The 24,630-nt window shown below is 48.2% G+C and overlaps 1 long non-coding RNA gene across 1 annotated transcript in view; it reads left to right on the top strand.

The window, feature by feature from the left end:
- Window positions 1-1,414: 1,414 nt before the first annotated feature.
- The window catches only part of LOC137522419 (uncharacterized), a 205,104-nt gene continuing 181,888 nt past the window's right edge, over window positions 1,415-24,630 (top strand). The window contains exon 1 of the long non-coding RNA XR_011022289.1: window positions 1,415-1,497. This is a non-coding gene — a long non-coding RNA (uncharacterized lncRNA). The remainder of the gene's footprint in view (window positions 1,498-24,630) is intronic.

Genomic DNA, 24,630 nt, shown 5'->3' with positions numbered 1-24,630 from the left:
AATTGCACGAAGGACTCCGATTATTGGTCACAATCCCAGATCTTACAAGATCGTTTTGTGGAAAAGGGATATGATGAAATGCTCATATATGAGGAGAGATTGAAGGTTCTTAAAGAGGGAAGAGAAGTGAGGCTTATCAATAAAACCAGCAGAACCACCGCCACCAAGAGCAGCTCTGGTGGGTCAGAGTTTGCTTTTGTTACCACTTACTCTCGTGATCACAAGAGATTCAAGAAGTTGCTGTCAGAAAATTGGGATATCTTGAAAGAAGATCCTGTATTAGGGCCCACACTTCCAGAAAAACCAAAAGTTGTGTTTAGGAGACCCAGAAATCTGGGGAATAGACTGGTAAAAAACTGTATCCGTGAACTAAAACCACGTATGTTCCCGTTCTTGAAAGGTTTTTTCCCATGCAAGAAACCGAAGATATGTAGAATTTGTGAGTTTGGGGGGCAGAAGGTGACCACTTTCACCTCCACAGCCAATGGGAGAAGCTTTAAAATAGACCAATTCATCACCTGCAATACAATCAACGTCATATATGTATTGGAGTGCCCGTGTGGCAAACAGTAGGTAGGAAGAACTGGTAGACGTGCGAAAAAAAGATGCTCGGAACATGTATATAACATTATGAACCCTGAAAAGAAAAAACATAGTGTACCTGAACATTTCCTGAAATTTCATAATCGTGACCCTACAGGGATTAGATGCTATGCCATTGACACCATCACGCCTCATTGGCGTGGGGGCAATGTGATAAAAACTCTGTCCCAATTGGAAACTCGCTGGATTTTCCAGCTTCAGACTCTAGCACCAAATGGTTTAAACGCTAATATTGACTTGAATTGTTTTATTAGGGATGAATAATTGTTTTTAGGGATGAGTAATCTTCTTTAATTGTGGATATTTCATGCAATTGATTGTTGGTTTTTGATGTTTTTATTATTTTATTATTTTGTACTATTTTACTGTAAGCTGTTGCTTATCACTGTTTTACTATTATTCATTGAAGATCTGTGTTGCTCCCCTCCCTCCGCATTTGTTCAGCAAGGGTTAACTGCCCTTTGAGGAGGAGGAGCTTTATGTACTTAATCTGCTCACTGGGACTGTAGCCCCACCCCCTGACGAAGGCATAATGCCGAAACTCGAGTCGGGTAGTGAGGCTGCAGATTTTTTTATGTGCAAATAAACAAGCTCTTATCTAGTAAGTGATAACCCCCTGCGTGGCTTCTTTAAGCGCACAGTGTACACTATTTCTGCTCATTTTCCCTCAACCAGGAAGTGCTGCTGTTTGCCTTCACTGCTACTGGGATTGGAGCCACTGGTGGAGTGCAGAGAAGCCAGGAACAGGAAGTCTGGGTATCAGCTGACCAGGAGATCACGTGGTCAGTTTCCATCCACGCTGAGCAGAGCACCAGCGTGTCCCTGGAAATCGGGATTACAGCAAGATTTATGCACAGAAAGAGGTACCATCCACCACACACACGGTTGGAAGAGGTACTGTATTGCTCCTTATGCTCACTATATCGGCTGACCTGTCTTGTTGAGACATCACTGCCCCTGCAGGAATAGCCATCCACTGTCCATTAGTGCGCTTAGGTACATTGTTGCTTTTATTTATTTTTACTTTTGGGGCTTGGGACTCGCCCCCACCTTGTAGCTGCACACCACTCTTTGATTTTGCGCTGTGTCTCATTGCTCCAGGCAGATGAGATAGCTGGTAGCAACCGCTGCTCCAGCTATACTCCAGGAAAACAGAACAGAAGGATCCACAGCACTAGCGCAAGGCTAGTGCGATCCAGGCAAGACAGATCAGAAGGATCCACAGCACTACCGCTAGAGGCTAGTGCGATCCAGGAAAACAGAACAGAAGGATCCACAGCACTAGCGCAAGACTAGTGCAATCCAGGCAACACAGAACAGAAGGATCCACAGCGCTAGCGCAAGACTAGTGCAATCCAAGCAAGACAGATTAGAAGGGACTACCGGTAGCAACCGCTGCCCCGGTTAGCACCCAGACAAACAGAACGATTTCCTGTCGACCACCACTGGGACAGGACAATCGCAACAGACAGACAAAACAGATACGCAATCTAACTGCACTAGGGAAGCTGCCTAGTGCAGTCCCAGGAATTACTCTAAGATAACTTCGACAAGAAATAGCATGGCTGACACTCTAGGAGTGTTTCAACAAACCCAGAAGGAATGACCAGCAAAGGACTCTGGGAAACATAGCTTTTTATAGTGCCAGTCATCACAGGAGGCAGGTAGGTGATTTGTATAACCAATGTATGCAAATCCCTCAGCAGCAGAACAGGCCTGGAACTTGCAAGACAAAGCCAGGTCTCTTATCCAGAGACCTGCATCCCTCAGATACAAGGAATGGTCAAACAGCTGTCTGCCTGTGCAGCCAGCTGAGCGGATCCTTACAAAAGGTTTATAGGGGTTAAAGAGGGTATATATGTATATATGGTTAATTATTCATTATTCATAATATAAATTTGATGTGGTATGGTGTAGTTACGGCACTGCAGTTACATACCCATAGAGTTGCGCAGAACGTTTGAGGCACGTATTGTCGATACACTACTGAGGCATGTATTGTTGATACCTTTTCATCTGTAACATATAGATAATCGTGTATAGATATACAAGCTGGCATGTAGCTTGAAGAAGGGTCCATCCCACATGTCTGGACGTCATGCGGGTGCCATTTACGAAGTTGGAGAATGGCAAATACGTTGCCATAGTAATAGTGCGTCATGCGCACTTGCAGAGATAGAAGCATATGGCGTCATGATGGGGGCGCGGTTGGCATTCGGAGCAGAGAGCACGTGACGTCGTAGGGTTGGGCCTAGCGTCCCGGCATAGAAGGAGGCAGCGGGCGGCGTCCCTTGGACTTTGCTCAGTGAGTTGCGCCTTCATTGGGGAAGACAGAGGTGACGCGCGGGAGGGAGGGATTAGACTTGCGTATATGGATACCATGACTTACCTCATTGGTCAGCTCCTGATGAGTCGTTATCGACGAAACTAGTAGGACGGAGACATGAATGAGGAAGTGAACTGGCGTGGTGGACAAGCGGCGAGGGGGATGAGACGTTCCGAGGTTCGGCTCCACTTCTAGCCCTGCCTGGCAGCCACCATATGGGGAGGAGCCCATTTATAAAACTCTACGCGCTGTTTTATCATATGGACATGTGAGTGTGCATTTTTAACATTTTAATAAACAAGTTGAACGGTTTTACGCTATGAGAGGCCTTGTGCTTTTGTTTTGAGGTGCTTGCTTTGTGAAGAAATTGCTTACCTTTTCAAGTGTGGATCGTAAAGGCTGGGGATCGCCTAAGAGTATCCCAAGGCGCAATAGACCCATCTGGCAGAGGGTCTGTGGATAAGGGTGAGTGCCCAGTCTTAAGGGTGTGGTGGAGGTGTATATACACAGAAGCCTAAGCTGTATTCAACGCCCACTGTCTAGCTTGAAGGAATATATTAGACTTGCTGGACAGGTCTTATGGACAATTGTTTCATATATATGGTAGCAATGACTCACTCAAAGCAGTAGCACGATCTTGTTTGTATAATTGAGTAAACTTTGTATTTTGTATTGAGAAACGCGCGCCACCTGTATTGCAGATATCAAATTAATCCTGCCAGTGCAGTGTATTTTTTATGTTTTTTAAAGTAGTAGTACTACTGTGTTAGCTTTCTACAGAACTGCTGTGCTGTGAGCAGTGCCAGTGTGACAGTTAGTGTTCACTAGTGTCTTCTCCTTCTGCTGTCTAACTTTCACTCGGCACTTGGCATGTGTCACGTGGCACTTGGCACGTGGCACTTGGCACATGTAACGTGCCACGTGGCACATTTCACGTGTCATGTGGCACTTGCCACGTGGCACTAATCAGTTGGCTGATGGTGTAATGGTTAAGGGCTCTGCCTCTGAAACATGAGACCAGGGTTCGAATCTCAGCTCTGCCTGTTCAGTAAGCCAGCACTAATTCAGTAGGAGACCTTTGGCAAGTCTCCCTTACACTGCTACTGCCAATAGAGCGCGCCCTAGTGGCTGCTGCTCTGCTCTGGCGCTTTGAGTCCGCAAGGAGAAAAGCGCAATATAAATGTTATTTGTCTTGTCTTGTCTTGTCACGTGGCACTTGCTATGTGTCACGTGGCACTTGCCAACTGCCACATGACACTTGGCAAGTGCCATGTGACATTTGGCAAGTGACACATGCCAAGTGACACGTGACACGTGTCGAGTGCCACGTGACACGTGCCAAGTGCCACGTGACACGTGCCAAGTGCCATGTGACACATGCCAAGTGACACGTGCCAAGTGCCAATAGCCACGTGCCACGTCCTGCATGCTCCTGGCACACTTTATACCTGCTGCTGCATTGCCCTGCTCCTGCTGCCTGTGCAGCTCCCACCACCAGGCCAGGGTGCCACAGGCCACTGATACCACCTATATTAAACCCAAAACACAATTGCTGTGTAATTTTTTGGAGGTGTCTTGGCTGAAAACTGTCATGTCCCAGTTGTGCGGTTGGACTTTGGACACAATGTGGGCTGCACGACCGCTGTCTGGAACCTAGGCCTAATGTTAATTGACAGCCATTTTTTTTTGGGGGGGGGAATTTTAAGTCCCCACATCATCAATTAGTGTTCCGCTTTAAAAAATAATGATGCTACATGCCTCATTTACCCTTAAAAACGTTTTTAAAGCAATTTAAAGGGCACTTCCGGTTTTTCTATCCGGATATCCGAATCCGCCTGGATAGCCCGGATAATGTGTTCGGATATCCGCATGAACGCGGATATCTAAATGTTCGGATTCGGATATCCGATCCGGATATCTGGGTATCCGGATCCGGATCAATTCAGTTTTTTAAAAAGTGGTATCCGAGCACCCCTGATGGTAACAGCTGTCGAGCTAACAGTTCCGCCAAGCCAGCTGTCAGACGCCGGGCAAGGGGGTGACCGGCAGACATTGGCTTCTTCCGCTCAAAGATTTCCTTCACAGACACCTGGCTGCTGCTGTGTGGGCAAAGGAGCAGGAATGGCTACCACCACACATCCAAGGAAGACAGCAGGCACGGCATGCAAGTCCCGACTCAGGGATGTAGTGATGAAAAATAACAATACAGGAGAACTCTTTCGAGGCCCTGCTGTATATGAGATGAATAAACTTTAAATCCTTTAACGACAATCTGTTATGGAGGGCAAGTCTGCCATCCATTCAAGTGAAAGGTATGCACTGATGCCAGTTATAATATAATGTGCAGTCACAGATGCAGTGAAAGGTATGCAGTGACTGCAAGCAGCTGTTTCTGTAGTTATAGTCATGTTGGACTGGTGCGCGCCATGACGAGAGTGCAGGTGATGGCAGGTTTCCAGCCCATATGGTCGGGCTGAGGTAGCTCAATGACAGAACAACAGTGACTGTCCAGCTAATCAAATTTGGTCTGTCCACAATGAAGCAGCGACCTTATTATCTTGGGTGTGCCGCCCCCCCCCCCCAAGACAATCATATAGCTGGCAGTCATTGCTTCATTGTGATACGCAAGCCCCTTCACCGCGGCAAGGTAACAATCACGAAGGGGAATTGACACATGTACATGCCTTTTGTTTTGTTGTTGCAGCTGCAGCGCAGCCAGAAACATTAGGCAGGCATGTACACAAACCAGAAAAAAATTGCTATTGGATTTGTTAGCGGACGCTGCTAGCAGCGGCCTTAAAAATTCAGGAATCTGCCTGGAGTCCTGGACCCTGTTGGTGGTGGCGGAGAAGGCATTCAAGTGGCCTGCGGACAGAAATGCTGTGTGGGGAGTGACTTAGTCTTGGGGCAGGCAGTCCCATGGCGTGCAGGTAGAGATGCTGTGTGTGGGGACTGACTTAGTCTTCGGGCGGACAAAAGCCCTCCGGGATCCATGCCTCATTCATTTTGATAAAGGTGAGGTACTGAACACTTTTTGACCGAGGTGACTTCTCTTCTCAATGACAGTGCCTCCAGCTGCGCTGAAGGTCCTTTCTAACAGGACGCTTGAGGCAGGGCAAGACAGAAGTTGGATGGCAAATTGTGACAACTCTGCTCACCCAGTAGTCCAGGGGTTCATCGCTGCTCATAGTGTCTACATCCACAACTAAGGCCAGGTAGTCAGCTACCTGCCGGTCGAGCCATTGGTGGAGGGTGGTTCCGGAAGGGCTACGGCGAGGCGTTGGAATAAAGAATGTCTGCATGTCCGACATCACCATGAGATCGCTAGAGTGTCCTGTCCTTGCCTGCATGGACATGGGTGAAGGATTACTGGCAGTGGTACCTTTATTCCGCTGTGCTGTGACATCACCCTTAGACGCACTGTCAAGCATAGTTGCCAGCTTGTTCTGCAAGTGCTGCATCCTTTCTGCCTTCAGGTTACTTGGTAACATCTCTGTCACTTTGTGCTTATACCGAGGGTGTAGTAGCGTGGCCACCCAGTACAGGTCATTTCCCTTAAGTTTTTTTATCGGGGGTCCCTCAACAGGCTGGACAGTATGAAAGATGCCATCTGCACAAATCTGGATGCAGACGTACTATCCATCTCCTCTAGCTCTTCCTCAGTGATGTCAGGTAAGTTCTCCTCCTCCCCCCAGCCATGAACAATACCACGGGAAAGTTGAGCAGCACAAGCCCCCTGCGACGCCTACTGCGGTTGTTCTCCTAAAAAAAAACCCACCTTCCTCATCATCTGACTCCTCTTCCCCACACAACTCTTCCTCCTCCTCCTCCTCCTCCCCTCTGTGCTGCCGCAGGTGTTGAGGAAACATCTGGTTCTGCTGAGAATTTATCCCACAATGCTTCCTCCTGTTCTTGTTAACGCTCTTCCACAGCTTGATCCACCACTCTACGTACCGGCACGCTCCAGGAAGAAAGCATATGGGATCAAGTCACTGATGGTACCTTCAATGCGACTCACCATGTTTGTCACCTCCTCAAACAGCTGCATGAGCCTGCAGGCATTTTGCATGAGTGTCTAGTACTTTGGCCAGAACATACCCATCTCCACAGAGTATGTCCTTTTACTGTAGTTGTAGAGATACTGGTTGTCGGCTTTCTCCTGTTGTGGCAGGCAGTTAAACATCAGGAACGTTGAATTCCAGTGAGTCGGGCTATCGCAAATCAAGCGCCTCACCGGCAATTTGTTTCTCCGTTGAATATCGGCCAAGCCTGCCATGGCTTTGTAAGACCGCCTGAAATGCCCACACACCTTCCTGGACTGCTTCAGGATGTCCTGTAAGCCTGGGTACTTACACTCAAATCTCTGAATTATTAGATTCAGTACATGTGCCATGCAGGGTACATGTGTCAACTTTCCCAAATTCAAATCCGAAATGAGATTGCTGCCGTTGTCACACACCACATTGCCGATTCTGTGGGATCAGCCACTGATCCACCTGTTTGTTAAGAGCAGCCAGAAGATCTGCTCCAGTGTGACTGTCCGCTTTGAGGCAAGACATGTTTAGGATGGTGTGACACCGTCGTACCTGGCATGCAGCATAGGCCTTGGGGAGCTGGGACTGTGTAGCTGAACAGGAGATCGCAGCACCAGCAGAGTACCACTGCCACTCAGCCAAGGAGGAGGACGACAGCGAAGAGGATGTAGCAGGAGGAGTAGGAGGAGAAGAAGTAGAGGAGGTGGCAGGAGGCCTGCCTGCAAGCCGTGGAGGTGTCACAACTAGGTCCGCTGCACAGTTACATACTCCCTGCTTGCCAGCGGTCACCAGGTTGACACAATGGGCTTTGTAAGTAATGTACCTTGCCTGCCCTGACTGTGCTTTGCAGGCCAGGCATCCGTGGTCAGATGGACCCTGGGCCTTGACCCAGTGCTGTGTGCCAGAGATGACACCACCAGTGGTGCTCAAATACCCCATTTTAAAATTCGAGTTTGGTCGAATTCGAATAGTAAATTATTCGAGGTCAGTCGAATATTCGAGTCGAATAATTTTTACTATTCGATTCGACCTCGGACTTCGAGCTGACTATTCGAGTCGGTATTCAAGCTCATTATTCGAGCTGACTATTCGAATTGGCCTTAAATAGCTTCCAACACTTGTTTTGAGGGTGAATGATGCAAGAAACGTCTTTTTTTCCAAGTAACAACAGCAAGTGATTATGTGGGGATGTTCCTTTAAAAAAAAAGGTGGAAAGAGAAGTTGTGTCCAGAATTTTGTTCAGTACTGTATATGCTTCTTCTTCTTCTTCTTCTTCTTCTTTATCTTCTATATCTTCTTCTTATATATCTTCTTCTATATCTTCTCCTTCTTCTTCTATATTGTCTTCTTCTTTTTCTTCTTCTTCATCTTCTTCTTCTTCATCTTCTAATCTTCATCTTCTTCTTCTTCTTCATCTTCTTCATCTTCTTCTTCATCTTCTTCATCTTCTTCTTCTTCTTTTTCTTCTTCATCTTCTTCATCTTCTTCTTCTTCTTCTTCATCTTCTTCTTCTTCTTTATCTTCTTCTTCTTCTTCTTCTTCATCTTCTTCTTCTTCTTCATCTTCTTCTTCTTCATCTTCTTCATCTTCTTCATCTTCTTCTTCTTCATCTTCTTCATCTTCTTCTTCTTCTTCTTCATCTTCTTCATCTTCTTCTTCTTCATCTTCTTCTTCTTCATCATCTTCTTCTTCTTCATCTTCTTCTTCATCTTCTTCTTCATCTTCTTCTTCATCTTCTTCTTCATCTTCATCTTCTTCTTCATCTTCTTCTTCATCTTCTTCTTCATCTTCATCTTCTTCTTCTTCTTCATCTTCTTCATCTTCTTCATCTTCTTCTTCTTCTTCTCCTTCTCCTTTTTCTATATCGTCTTCTTCTTCTTCACTTATTTCTCTTTCCATTTTTTTTTTAAAGAAATGCAACTATTTTTGAGCGTAACAAATAGCTGGTGGGCGCACGCATGTTGGAAGCGCCATTGTATGTGCTCCCTGGCAGTGGAAACACACAGACAGCAGGAGGTAAATTCAGCAGCAGGAGAAGGAGGATGAGTGTGTGGCAGCAGGCAGTCAATGAGGCAGGCAGCGTGACATAATAGCCCTGGTACCTAGCGGTGATACCAGGGCTGTAAATAAACACAACAGGAGGTCCCAGACAGCGGTCGTGCAGCCCACATCGTGTCCAATACACAACTGGGACAACACATTTTTCAACCCGGGCACCTCAGAAAAATTAAACCTTTTTTTTTTTAATGGTTTTTTGGTTTTGGTTTTACAACCAATTACACAGATATAGCTATTATTTGACGTAATAGCTGGTGGCAGAGTGGCAGCAGAAGGTAATTCTGTGTACCCTGGCAGTGGGAAACACAGACAGACAGCAGCAGCAGCAGCAGGAGGAATGGAGGAGTAATTATGTGAGCAGCTATTGTTTGACGTAATAGCTGGTGGCATAGTGGCAGCAGAAGGTAATTCTGTGTACCCTGGCAGTGGGAAACACAGACAGACAGCAGCAGCAGCAGGAGGAGGAATGGAGGAGGAGCAGTGTGAGTGTGGCAGCAGGTAGGCAGCGTGACATAATAGCCCTGGTACCTAGCGGTGATACCAGGGCTGTAAATAAACACAACAGGAGGTCCCAACCAGCGGTCGTGCAGCCCACATCGTGTCCAATACACAACTGGGACAACACAGTTTTCAACCCGGGCACCTCAGAAAAATTAAACCTTTTTTTTTTTAATGGTTTTTTTAGTTTTGGTTTTACAACCAATATAGCTATTGTTTGACGTAATAGCTGGTGGCAGAGTGGCAGCAGAAGGTAATTCTGTGTACCCTGGCAGTGGGAAACACAGACAGACAGCAGCAGCAGCAGGAGGAGGAATGGAGGAGGAGCAGTGTGAGTGTGGCAGCGGGTAGGCAGCGTGACATAATAGCCCTGGTACCTAGCGGTGATACCAGGGCTGTAAATAAACACAACAGGAGGTCCCAGACAGCGGTCGTGCAGCCCACATCGTGTCCAATACACAACTGGGACAACACAGTTTTCAACCCGGGCACCTCAGAAAAATTAAACCTTTTTTTTTTTTAATGGTTTTTTTAGTTTTGGTTTTACAACCAATATAGCTATTGTTTGACGTAATAGCTGGTGGCAGAGTGGCAGCAGAAGGTAATTCTGTGTACCCTGGCAGTGGGAAACACAGACAGACAGCAGCAGCAGCAGGAGGAGGAATGGAGGAGGAGCAGTGTGAGTGTGGCAGCAGGTAGACAGCGTGACATAATAGCCCTGGTACCTAGCGGTGATACCAGGGCTGTAAATAAACACAACAGGAGGTCCCAGACAGCGGTCGTGCAGCCCACATCGTGTCCAATACACAACTGGGACAACACAGTTTTCAACCCGGGCACCTCAGAAAAATTAAACCTTTTTTTTTTTAATGGTTTTTTTAGTTTTGGTTTTACAACCAATATAGCTATTGTTTGACGTAATAGCTGGTGGCAGAGTGGCAGCAGAAGGTAATTCTGTGTACCCTGGCAGTGGGAAACACAGACAGACAGCAGCAGCAGCAGGAGGAGGAATGGAGGAGGAGCAGTGTGAGTGTGGCAGCAGGTAGGCAGCGTGACATAATAGCCCTGGTACCTAGCGGTGATACCAGGGCTGTAAATAAACACAACAGGAGGTCCCAGACAGCGGTCGTGCAGCCCACATCGTGTCCAATACACAACTGGGACAACACAGTTTTCAACCCGGGCACCTTAGAAAAATTAAACCTTTTTTTTTTTAATGGTTTTTTTAGTTTTGGTTTTACAACCAATATAGCTATTGTTTGACGTAATAGCTGGTGGCAGAGTGGCAGCAGAAGGTAATTCTGTGTACCCTGGCAGTGGGAAACACAGACAGACAGCAGAAGGGCAGTACACAGCAGCCCACTGTAGGTGTAAAATGTGTGGCTGCAGGCGACGTAATAGTCAAAGTGAACCAGGCTGGCTTAGTGAGCAGGAGCCAGGAGGTGGTAAAGGGTGGTAAGGCACACTAACGATGGTTCTAAGTTCCGGCAGCCAGTTCATGTCCCCCTCTCGCCGACAACAGGGGCCAGGAACTCGCCTTCCACCCACGCCTGGTTCATCTTGAGAAACGTCAGTCTGTCCACAGACTTGTGAGACAGACGTGAGCGTTTCTCGGTGACCACGCCACCAGCTGCACTGAAGCAGCGCTCGGACAGCATGCTGGAAGGGGGGCAGGACAGCACTTCCAGGGCGTACTGCGCCAGCTCGCTCCAGATCTCCAGGCGCTTGACCCAATACTCCATGTGATCAACAGGGGCATCGCTGTCAAGCCCGCTGTAGGACCCCATGTAGTCAGCCACCATGCGGGTCAGGCGCTGGCTGTGACCGGAGGAGGATGCTGCTGCATGCACCTCCTCTCTAGTCACTGCTGCCGGAGCCTCTACAGTCCTGTAGAGCTCGTGGCTGAGAGACAGCAGGTCTGTGGGGCGCTTGCTGCTGGATGCAGGCACCTGCTGCTGCCTCTGTGCTGGCTGCTGGACAGTGGGGGTGGAAGGCTGGAGGAAGGCTTCCTCCAAGCGCTCAACAAGGGCCTGCTGCAAGCTCCTTATTTGTTGCGCTGGGTCTCCTCCTGCAGGCGGCAGGAACTGGCTCAACTTCCCCTTGAGGCGTGGGTCCAACATCATGCTGATCCAGATGTCCTCCCTCTGCTTCATCTGGATCACCCTGGGGTCCCTGCGCAGGTACCTCAGCATGTGCGCTGCCATTGGGAAGAGGCGGGCCACGTCTGCTGGCACATCGACGGCAGTGCTGCTGTCCTCATCCTCCTCCTCCTCCTCTGCCTCGTCAGCCTCATCCTCTCTCCACCCCCGCACCAACTCAGCTGCACTGTGCTGCTCCCCCTCATCAGCAGCAAGGTCAGGGACCTCCACCAAGTCCTCCTCCTCCTCCCCCTCAGAGGTGGACTGTGCAGCTGCTTGCCGCTCCTGCTGGTCCAAGGCTGCCGCTCCCGGTTCCAGCAAAGCATCGAGGGCCCTGTTCAGCAGACAAACCAGGGGCACCCACTCGCAGACCATAGCATGGTCCCTGCTCACCATGTTAGTGGCCTGCAGAAAGGGAGCCAGCACTAAGCACACCTGCTGCATGTGCCTCCAGTCATCATCGGGGACGATGGACGGGATGTTGCTGGTCTTGTCCCTTCTCTGAGCGGCGGAAACAGTGGCCAGGGCAAGGTACTGGTTGACAGCGTGCTTCTGTTCAACCAGACGCTCCAACATCGCCAGGGTGGAGTCCCAGCGAGTCGGAACGTCAAGGATCAGCCGATGGCGTGGCAGCTCCAGCTCCTTTTGCACGTCTTCCAGGCTCGCACAGGCTGCAGCCGAGCGCCGGAAGTGACGCACAACGTTCCTTGCCGTTTCCAGCAGTTCGCCCATCCCCTGGTAGGTGTGGAAGAACTTTTGCACCACCAGGTTCAGCACGTGGGCAAGACAGGGGATGTGGGTCAGGTTTCCCCTGTCTATTGCGGCAACCAGATTGGCCCCATTGTCGGCCACCACCTCTCCGAATCTGAGGCCTCTGGGGGTCAGCCAAATCCTCTCCTGCTCCTGGAGTTTGGCCAACACATGGGTTGCCGTCAGCTTGGTCTTCCCAAGGCTGACCAAGTGCAGCAGCGCTTGGCAGTGGCGGGCCTTCACGCTGCTGCTGAGGCGGGGGGTTTGGCCAGGTGTGCCGGAGGATGGCAGAGGATCGGAGGAACCTGCTGCAGTTCCCCTGACCCTGCGGGGTGGCACCACCCACTGTGTTGCTGCTGCTGCTGTGCCCGCTGCTGCTCTCCCATCCTCACCCCCTTCCACCAAGCTGACCCAGTGGACAGTGAAGGACAGGTAGCGGCCTGTCCCGAAGCGGCTGCTCCAGGAGTCCATGGTGACGTGGACCCTTTCACCAACCGCGTGCTCCAGCCCTCGCTCCACATTGGCCATCACAAAGCGGTGCAGTGCAGGAATGGCCTTGCGGGAGAAAAAGTGTCTGCTGGGGAGCTGCCAGTCTGGGGCTGCGCAAGCAAGCAGCGCACGAATGTCGCTCCCCTCCTGCACGAGCGTGTACGGCAGGAGTTGGGAGCACATGGCCCGTGCCAGCAAGCCGTTCAGCTGCCGCACGCGACGGCTGCTGGGAGGCAGAGCCCTAACCACCCCCTGGAAGGACTCGCTCAAAAGGCTCTGGCGTGGCCTTTTGCTGGCACGGGAATCAGCAGACACAGCGGAGGAGGCCACTGAGGACTGGCTGCCAGAACAGGCCTCAGTGTCGGCGGCAGGAGTTGCAGAGGGGGGAGGAGCAGTGCGTTTCCGCACTCCTGCTGGTGCTGCTGGAGGAGCAGGAGGGCGGGTGGCTGCTGTTGCTGCTGCTGCTGCTGCTGAAGGCTGTGCAGTGATGGGTGTGGTGCCACTGCCAGCACCAGATGCCTTCAGCCTCTGGAACTCCTCATGCTGGTGGAAATGTTTCGCAGCAAGGTGGTTGATGAGCGAGCTGGTGCTGAACTTCAAGGGGTCTGCACCTCTGCTCAACTTCCGCTGACAGTGGTTGCAAGTGGCGTACTTGCTGTACACAGTGGGCATGGTGAAATATCGCCAGATTGGTGACAGAAACATCCCCCTACGGCATGGAAGCGCTGCTGCCTGTCTCCCTGTGGTGGTTGGGGGGGGGGGGGCCTTGGGTGCGGCTGGTGGTGGTACTGGCAGATGCTGCTGCTGCTGCTGCTGAGCCTGAGACACCAGCAGGCTGTGGGACCTGCCTACTGCTGCCAATGCTTGCAATGATGCGCCTCCTTGCAAGGCCCACAAGAGCATCCTCCTCCTCCTCCTCAGAGCTGCTGAGGACGACATCCTCTGGAGGTGGTGGCACCCAGTCTCTGTCTGTCACCGGGTCATCATCATCCTCCCCCTCCTGAAACATGTCCTGCTGGGATGATGACCCCCCAAACTCCTCTCCTGATGCATGGATGGGCTGCTTGACTGTCGCCACAGTCTTGCTGTCCAATCCCTCATCCCCCAAAGTGCCCATCAGCATCTCCTCCTCAAAATCACCAACAACAGCAGACAATACCCTGATGGTGCCTGGGGTAAAAAGACTGCTGAGTGACAGGTCGGCGACTGACGGTGAACTGGCCTCCTCCCCAGGCCCTGCTGGGCGGCTGCTGCGAACAGGGGTGGTGGTGGTGGTGGTGGTGGTGGTGAGGGTGGAGGCCTCGGATGCAGAGCTGATGGCGGGCTGCTTATCCTCCGTCATCAGTTGCACCACAGTGTCTGCATGCTTTTCCTCAATGGGACGTTTCCGACCCGGCTGGAGGAAAATCGGAGCAGGTGCTACACGCTGCTGCTGCTGTGTCTCTGCAGCGTGAGTTGCAGATGCTCCTGCTGGGCAGCGCCCAAGGCGTCCACGGTCAGTGGCTATGGGAGGAATGTTAGCCACTGATGCTGCTGCTGCGGAACTGTGCATGGTGGCGCGGCCGCGGCCTGCCACAATGCTGCTCCCTCTCCTCCTGATTCCCTTGCTGCCCTTCCCCTTGCCCAAACCACGCTGGCTGCCACTTCCAGACATCTTCGATGTTTTGGGCGTATAGACAAAAGTTTTTTAAAAGGGCGGGTGAAAAGTGGGGTACTTTAATGGAGTGGGTTGGTGGGTGAGGTGACTGAGTGAGTGTCCCTAGTACAGTAAGTAAGTAGTAACAGTCAGGAAGTACAACTAGCAGTTACAATAATCAGTAGTAATCACAAGTAAATTTAGTGTGTGTACACTACAGACAGTGAGTGCACGCACGCGCAAACACGCGCAGGAGCTAGCCTATGAACAGTGACTGAGTGAGTGTCCCTAGTACAGTAAGTAAGTAGTAACAGTCAGTAAGTACAACTAACTAATTACAATAATCAATCAGTTATCAGAAGGAAATAGAGTGTGTGTAGTGTGTGTACACAGACAGTGAGTGCACACACGCAGGAGCTGGTAGCCTATGAACAGTGACTGAGTGTCCTAGACTCCTAGTACAGTAAGAGTAAGTAGTAACAGTAAGTACAACTAACTAATTACAATAATCAATCAGTTATCAGAAGGAAATAGAGTGTGTGTAGTGTGTGTACACAGACAGTGAGTGCACACACGCAGGAGCTAGTAGCCTATGAACAGTGACTGAGTGTCCTAGACTCCTAGTACAGTAAGAGTAAGTAGTAACAGTAAGTACAACTAACTAATTACAATAATCAATCAGTTATCAGAAGGAAATAGAGTGTGTGTAGTGTGTGTACACAGACAGCGAGTGCACACACGCAGGAGCTAGTAGCCTATGAACAGTGACTGAGTGTCCTAGACTCCTAGTACAGTAAGAGTAAGTAGTAACAGTAAGTACAACTAACTAATTACAATAATCAATCAGTTATCAGAAGGAAATAGAGTGTGTGTAGTGTGTGTACACAGACAGTGAGTGCACACACGCAGGAGCTAGTAGCCTATGAACAGTGACTGAGTGTCCTAGACTCCTAGTACAGTAAGTAGTAACAGTAAGTACAACTAACTAATTACAATAAGCAATCAGTTATCAGAAGGAAATAGAGTGTGTGTAGTGTGTACACACTACACAGACAGTGAGTGCACACACGCAGGAGCAGCTAGTAGCCTATGAACAGTGACAGTGAGTGTCCTAGTACAGTTACAGTATATAACTACAATACTAATACAATCAGTAGTAAAGGACAGCAGAAATACTGGTATAGATGAGAGAAATAAACAGAGGACAGGAGAGAACAGCTGCCCACACAGGCAGGCCCTGAGGCCTAAAGCTGTAAGCGTGCAGCAGCTGTCTGAGTCTCTCTCTATGTAACACAAAAGCTACTAACTAAAATACAATGTCTAACTAACTAACAACAATATAGGTGTGTATAGGAGGTGTATGTGAGCAAAAACGCTAGGTAAATGACCACAATAGAGCTCTTGCTAAGCCAAAGCACAAAGGAGCAACTCTCTCTCTGTACAAGTCTCAGGCAAGCACGGAGAAACCTAACATGGCGGCCGCTATTTATAGGGTAGGGGCTGGCCAGGGTCCCCCTCTGTGATTGGCTGCCATCAGAGGGCCTGGGAGCCCTCTGATTGGCTCTAAGGACATCACTCTGGCTATGACGCTATTCGAGCTCGGTACCGAGCTCGAATAGCGCCGGTTTGCTCGAATAGCTCGAATAGTGAATGGGCTATTCGAGTGTACTCGAATAGCCCATTCGAATAGCTACAGCTATTCGGAGCTCGAATACCGAGCTCGAATAGCTGAAAAAGAGCTCGAATATTCGAGCTACTCGAATATTCGAGCTCTGCTGAGCACCACTGGACACCACTTGCCTTTCAACTTCATGGTACAGTTTGGGTATCACCTTTTTTGAGAAATAATTACAGCATGGTATCTTCCACTGCAGTGTCCCAATGGCCACAAATTTTCAGAAAGCCTCAGAGTCCACCAGCTGGTATGGTAACAGCTGGCGAGCTAACAGTTTCGCCAAGCCATCTGTCAGATGCCAGGCACGGGGGTGACTAGCAGACATTGGCCTCTTCTGCTCAAAGATTTCCCTCACGGACACCTGGCTGCTGCTGTGGGCAGAGGAGCAGGAACCGCTCAAGGTGAGAGGCGGAGTGGAGGAGGGTGGCTGTGAAGGTGCAAGAGAGAAAGTGGCTGAAGATAATGCACCTGAAGGAGGAAGAGGAGAAGGAGGGTGGCTTTGCTTTTGTGTGCTGCTTTTTCCCAGGTGGTCTTCCCATTGCAGTTTGTGCTTTTTCTCCATGTGCCTTCGTAAGGCAGTTGTCCCTACGCGGGTGTTGGTTTTTCCACGGCTCAATTTTTGGTGGCAAAGAGAACAGATGGCATTGCCCTCATCTGAGGCAGACACACAAAAAAATTCCACATCGCTGACCCCTGGGGTGATGGCACTATGGTGGCGTCAGCAGCTGACATTGAAGGGCATGTTGGCTGGCTGTCCATAGGTGGTGATACATGGTGCCGGACACTGCCACCAGCTGTTTCTCACGACGATCTCCCCCTGCTTCTTTCAGCAACTCGTCTCCTTCTACTCCTCTCTGACTCCCCCTCTGAACTGTCCCCTTGGTCATCTTGTCTATTAGGATCCCACGTGGCATCCATGGCAGTATCATCATCATCATAATCATCCTCCCCAGCTTTGCTTGTATCAGACACCTCCAAAACTGTACCAACAGCAGGTACTTCATCATCCTCCTCCTCGCACCTTACATCCATAGTGTCGCCTAACTCAGACATATGAGGTGGTGTAACTTACTTAGCGCCTTTATCTTGTTGTAACAATAATGGCTGTGCATCAGTGATTTCCCCACCAAATAACTCCTGCGAAGTGTCAAATGTAGCGGATGGGGTGCTTATAGTAGTGCTGGTGGCTGCGGAAGATGAGGTATTCTGTGTTAAATAGTCAACTACGAACTGACAATCTTGGGAGTTGATGTCACGCACCATCTTCTGAGCACTGTACTTTGGTTCAGGGCTGCACGAAATCACGTCAGCATGGCCTCGAACAGACCTGCCGGGTGGCCTGCCTCTGGGTCTGCCCCTGCCTCTGCGTGTTTCGTCCATATCGGGGGAGGGGGATGAAGTGAAAGGTATGCACTGACTTGACTAATACACTGTGCAGTCACACAGGTGCAGTGAAAGGTATGCAGTGACTGGTTGTAACATTTGCGAAATCGTTTCCGTGGTCAGCGCACCAGACGTGCGCTGACACGGCGGAAATCCTACACAAACGTGTAATTGGGAGAACCCAGGTTAGGTGCAATGCACCAGTAGAGGGCAATTCCCACCAGCAGATAGAGCTGTGGAGTGCAGACGAGCACAGCCTCTGCACGGCCACAGATGCCAGATGGGAATTGTACAGATAAAGACAAAGTAGGGCACGATAGCCCTCCAAAAGAGAGAGAGCACAGAGACAGACTAAATGTGTGTTCCCCAATCTAGTCGCCACCCAGCGACGGTGAACACACATCCGCAGAAACAAAGCGGGAATGCAATCGCAGGAGAGAGGCGATTGCCAGAAGTGACACAAGGCTGAACAGAACAGAGCACGAGAGTAGCAAAGGCACAGCAAACAACAATGAGAAGATAAAGGAAAATAACAAACGCTATCTAAACGCGAACACCGCACTTATTCGCAACAGCGAATGCATTTCTGCACGATCACCGCGCGTTAGGCGCCCACTGATAAGCGTGCCACCCTAACTAACCAATGACAGACAAATACTAAATAGAGAACGCAAACGCTTGCTAAACGGTTACCTCACCGAGCCTACAGCAAGCGTTCGTATCAGACAAGACAGACAGACAGGTGGGGCTGCCTGTAGCAACTGCTGCTCTGGCTAGCACCCCTAAGGCAGAGATACAGAAGGAGGCACAGCCACTACCACAAGGGCAAGTGCGATCCAGACAGATTAACAGAAGGGGCTACCAGTAGCAACCGCTGCTCTGGTTAACACCCCAAAGGCAGAGATACAGAAGGAGGCACTGCCACTACCACTAGGGCAAGTGCGATCCAGACAGATAAACAGAAGGGGCTACCAGTAGCAACCGCTGCTCTGGTTAGCACCCCAAAGGCAGAGATACAGAAGGAGGCACTGCCACTACCACTAGGGCAAGTGCAATCCAGACAGATGGAGCAGCCAGTAGCAACCGCAGCTCTGGCCCAGTGGCCTACACTCCCAGACAGAACGATTTCCTGTCGACCGCCGCTGGCAACAGGACAATCGCAGCAGAGATAACACAGGCAAAACAGATGAACTTGAACAAACAAATAGGGCTGATACACTAGGAGAGTTTATCAGTAACAAATCATGAAAATGACCAGCAAAGGATTCTGGGAGAACATGGTATGTATACTGCCAGCCTTTAAAGGAGGCAGCTAGGCAATGTGCATAACAAATGTATGTAAATTCCTCAGCAGCAGAGCAGGTCTGAAACTTTCAAAGCAAAGACAGGTCTCTTTTCCAGAGACCTGCAGCCCTCAGGCTTAAGGAATGGTCAAACAGCTGTCTGTCTGTGCAGACAGCTGAGTGGATCATTACACTGCTATTACAATACAATGTGCAGCTGTCACACAGGTGCAGTTAACAGGTATGCACGGACTGGTATATAAAACAGTGTGTGGTCACACAGTTGCAGTGAACAGGTATGCGGTGACTGGTATTACAAATGTGCAGCTTTCACACACACACACAGGCGCAGTGAACAGTTATGCAGTGACTGGTATATAATATAACACTGAGTGCGGTCACGTAGGTGCTCTAAACAGGTATGCAGTGACTGGTATCAATACAATGTGCAGCTGTCACACACACAGGTACCTTGAACAGGTATGCAGTGACTAGTATTACAAATGTGCAGCTGTCACACACACAGGTACTGTGAACAAATATGCAATGACTAGTATTACAAATGTGCAGCTGTCACACACACAGGTACCGTGAACAGGTATGCAGTGACTAGTATTATGAATGTGCAGCTGTCACACACACAGGTACCATGAAAAGGTATGCAGTAACTGGTATATAATATAACACTTCGTGCTGTCACGCAGGTGCACTGAACAGGTATGAAGTGACTGGTATCAATACCAGGAGAAGCTGCCTGTCACACACACAGGTACCCTGAACAGGTATGCAGTGACTGGTATATAACACTGCGTGCTGTCACAGGTATGCAAGTGACTGGTATTACAAATGTGCAGCTGTCACACATGTGCAGTGAAAAGGTAGGCACTGAATGTGCTGGGCCTGGCAGTGGCACAGTAAGAATTACCAAGGGCCAGCTGCGACTGACTGACAGGGCTGTATATGCAAGTGTCAGTGGGTCACACTAAAAAAAACAAACAGATGACAAGAACAACATTAGGGGCTTGATTCGCAAAACGGCCATTAGCATGGCTTTTCACGCGTAAAAACGATTTTTGGGTGAAAAACGATTATTCGTGCGGTAACGCAAATTGTTAGTGGTCGCATTAACGCGATAACGTGAATTTAGTGCACGAACGCAACCGTTCATTTTTGCGCGCTATAATTGATATTACAAAAACTTTTCACAGCGTGCTAACAGTTAGCACGGTTTTGTGAATCAACCCCTAGCTCTCAAAAGAGCTGTTGTGGGGTGCTTTTTAGCAATAATAATCAGCAAGGAGCAAGCTAACAAGCCTAACAAGAGCCTAACTAAGCTTTCCCTAATGTCTCTGCAGCACCTCTCCCTTCTCTAATTACTGCAGCCACACGAGTGAGTGAAATGGCTGACGCTGCCTGCGTTTTATGGGGCGGGGGCCTCCAGGAGGGAGTGTAGCCTGATTGGCTGCCCTGGGTCTGGTGACTGTGATGTAGAGGGTCAAAGTTGAGCCTAATGATGTAGTAAAGGGGGCGGGTCAAACTCACATATAGTTCGCAGTTCACCACGAACGCGAACCAGCGATGTTCGCATGAATCGTTCGCGGTCGAACCGTTCGGGCCATCTCTAGTCATGACACTGCATAGACTGCTTTTGTCAATGGCGATCTTGTACTTGCAAATCCTCTACAGGAATTCATGTAGCGCTGCGGTAGAACGTAATGGCCTGCCTGAAATAATGGTTTTATCAGTGTCTCGTAAAGAACAATGCACATGATTACACTGCCTAATCACACCACCCATAGACGAGGCTGTGCAGAGGTTTTTATGCTTATGATGATGAGATTTTATTAGGCGGCTTGCATTTCCCAGAAACGCCGTAAAACGCGAGGAATGAAGATGCCCTGTGAACCCAGAATAAATATTATTATGAACTTCTGGATCTCGTGCAGAAAACCCCTGAAAAACTCGATTTTAGTAATGTGAACCTGAAGAAATGGGAGTTAAGTGCTAAAAATGGTATTTTTTTATTTTTTTTTATTTCTTTCTGAAACGTATTTGGCTGGAGATAATTTACGGACGCGCTTTATCTGAAATTGAAGTCGAATAGATTTAGCAATTTCACTAATTTGCTCAGCAGAAGCAAAACAAGGACAATTATTGATACAGTTCTGGGGTTTTCAAATAATGTTGCAGCATTTACAGTCTAACGAACAATGGCTTTTCTTTTCCCTAATTGTAACAGTTGGATTCCCCGCTTATCGTCTCGCTGATGTGGCAGCGGTAATTACCGGCTTTGTGTATCAAAACCGTGCAAAGACAACTGAGGATTTTAGACGTCTCTGCTTCGTCTAGGACTCATAAACACCTAGCGGATGTTACTTGTCAAAAACATTTAGCAAGCTGTTTGTGTGGTGGCGATGTCTAAGGTCATCGGCAGAGACTCATCTAAAAACTAACAGGGCTGGATTATCTGTTAAATAAAAGGTTCACTGTTCAAATAAGACAGCAGGCTGCCTACAGAAATATCTGTTTTTGCATTTTTTTTACTGACAGAAAGTGGCCTGGAAATCTTGCCCAACAGGAACTTCATGATGCATGCAGCTTTCTTATGAACATAACGTGAGGTGCACCACCAGTTCTTATACCCTATGTTTTGTCAGTGCAGCGTTTTATCGTTATTTTACATGTATGGATCTAGCCTAAAGCTCTGCACATAGTTTTGTCACCTGAAATGGCAGCTCACACGTCTATAAGCAGTAATCAGCAGAAATCCCCTGCGGCTGAGAAGTTACACTGTGGAAACATATGTTAAGCATGGTATGTTACTTAAAAGCACATATACCATCATATTTTTTTAAACATGCATTGAACGGAAAATTCACTTTCCTTGTAAAATCGCGAGTAGCATAGACCAGGACTGTCTTTTTTTCTTCTTCAATTGAATGGGGTGAATACGCTGAATGTGAAGGAAGCACACAGCAAAGTTACCAGTACTTCTGACAGCTAGGTAGTGCGCATTTGTGCAATTAGTGCAAGAAAAAAAGACAGGATTCAGACTCATCTCCTCAACTTAGGACACTTAAAGGGGAACTGAAGTAAGAGGTATACGGAGGCTTCCATGTTTATTTCCTTTTAATCAATACCAGTTGCCTGGCAGCCCTGCTGGTCTATTTCTCTGCAGTAGTATCTGAATAACACCAGAAACAAGCATGCAGCTAGTCTTGTCAGATCTGAGTTTAAAGTCTGAAACACCTGATCTGCTGCATGCTTGTTCAGGGGCTATGGCTAATAGTATTAGAGGCAGAGGCTCAGCACAACTGGTATTGCTTAAAAGGAAATAAACATGGCAGCCTCCATATACCCCTTTAAAAGTTCCCCTTTAAAAAAGGCATAATCGTGGTGCAAAAGGGGGGGGGGGGCACAGGGACATATCTAGGTTGCATAGGGCCTACGGTAAACACTGAAATCACCCCCTAGTGAGAGACCCCTTCCCCTCTAAGTACTGCATCCATTCTCAACTATAATTGTTACAGTTGCCTGTGGTTTTTGGTTAGAGATGGAAAAATTACTTTTTTTGTCATGTAGAGTTACATACATGACACCACCATGTTATTCCATCTCTGTACTTTATTTTAACACTAACCTTTCCCTCTTGTAACACCTAACACTTACCTCTCACTCCGATCCTAACCTTCCCCTCTTGACTCCTAACACTAGCCTCCCGTCTCTCCACTCCCAACACTAAACTTTCCCCTCACTAATACAGCATAACGATAAACACAATAAATAGCCAGGTACATCAAGAAAGACAATTAAATAGCCAAGTGTGGCCTACATACTTATATTAAGTAGCCATATTCCCCAGATAACAGAATTATTCTGATCTGAGGTATGAGTGATTAAGTGATGGTGGGGCACAGGGGCAGGCATGGCGATGCTGCACAGGGTTAAGCAAGGAGTCCATGGTGCTATGGCACCCATGGCACAAGCTATGCGTGCCCTGCACCCCTCTAGATATGCCACTGGACCACATCCCCTTTGGCACTTCCATTACACCTTATTCAACCTCCTTAGCAGCAACCACAAGCTAGACTCAGGGTGGAAAACAGCAGCTCAGAGCGGTAACCTCGAGCTACACGCGTGGTAGCCCCTGGGAGGTCCATGCAGAGCATTGCGCTCAGACAGTGGGCGATTTCACTCACCTTCCGGACAATCCAGACGCTGCTGGCCATTCCTCTTCATGTCCACGGAGGCTTTGCATCCCCCTGGTGAGATCACTGACTGTCACTCACTATAGGGTTACAGCGCCACCCGGAGGACGGAGGGAGAACTGCAGCACTGGATCTCAGGGAGGTAAGTAAGTGCAGGGGCTGCTCCAGGCTCTCTCGTGGTATGATTTTTTTCCTTGCTGTTAGAGTCTAAAAGCACATGAAAAAATTGTACCACTTTTAAACCCTAAAATCAGGAAGGAATCATACCGCCAGGAAGATTAAGTGTCCTCACTTGAGGTAATGAGCCTGTATTCTGTGTTTTTTGTTACAATTATACACCTTATGTTTAGGGTTACATCCAGTGCTCTACCTCTTTCTGTAACCCATTTCAGCATTCACACAGCCTATGCTGACGTTTGTATGGTGCACATGGATGTATATTGTAGCTCCCTTGAGGGAAAAGTACTGCCCCAAGAGAAGAGGTCAGGATAGGTGCTCCTAATCTTTAGATAGGCTGTTGCACTGAATGCTTGTATGCTTGCGCTATTTATGTTATAATGCCAGATTTTGGACATATACAAGCTCTGGGGAGACTCTATGCAGCATATGTGAATACGCAAGAGAATATATTCTTTTCTAACAAAGACCATCAGCTTTTAACTTAGCTGTAGATATAGTAGTGGTTCCTGGATGTTTGATTTGCATGAAAGCATTTGTATGTAAGTGTGAAAAAGGTTAACTGATTGCGCAATTAGCACAACCCGCGTTGCCTAGGTAATGCATACATTGCCAGGGTTCAATCTGCAACCAGATAAAAAAAAATAATTAAATATGACCATACTTTTTATACTATTAAAAATGACTTCAATCAAATTATAGACAGATAAGAATTTTCAAAACTGACTACAATAGCAAGATGCAATACTGTTTTAGTTTAAAAATCATAAACTTGTATGAGTCCTTATTCACATCTAAAATCGAAATTGCAATGGCAAGCGTTTTGCGATTTTGTGCGCAATTTTTTTAGCACCTCCCGGCGCTCCACTGTGTGCTACATTTTTTTTAAAAGCGCTCTTCTAAGCGCTTTTTCAGAGCGATTTTTTAACTCACTCCCTGACACAAGTCAGGAAGTGAACTCTTTGACCCGGAAAAGAATAAATACAATGGCCTCAATTCACTAAGCTTATCTCCTGTCTTTAATAATGTTTCTAGAGTGGTCACCATGGTGATAAGGCATGTCGTATTCAGGAAACATTTTACCTCAGGCAAACCTAAAGTTAACTCTTCTATCTTTAAGTTAACTCTTCAATCCTTAAAATAACTCCAGAATTGTAAAGTTAAAGACAGGCTGTTAATCAACTGAGTGTGAAAATAACTACAGAGGAGGTAACTTAAGGAATGAAGAGATAAGATAACTCTCTTACTGTGTGGAGGTAAGTTTTCTCTTGCCTTATTATCTCCACCATGATCTTAGTGAATTGAGGCCATAGTATTTATTCTTAAAAATACGAACATAATCACTGCACAAAGCAATTTTGTGCGCGTTTTG

This window comes from Hyperolius riggenbachi, chromosome 6 (genome assembly GCF_040937935.1).
Source record: "Hyperolius riggenbachi isolate aHypRig1 chromosome 6, aHypRig1.pri, whole genome shotgun sequence".
Taxonomy (NCBI): Eukaryota; Metazoa; Chordata; class Amphibia; order Anura; family Hyperoliidae; genus Hyperolius; species Hyperolius riggenbachi.
The sequence above is the reverse complement of the archived record's forward strand: the minus strand, read 5'-3'. Positions and strand labels throughout refer to the sequence as shown.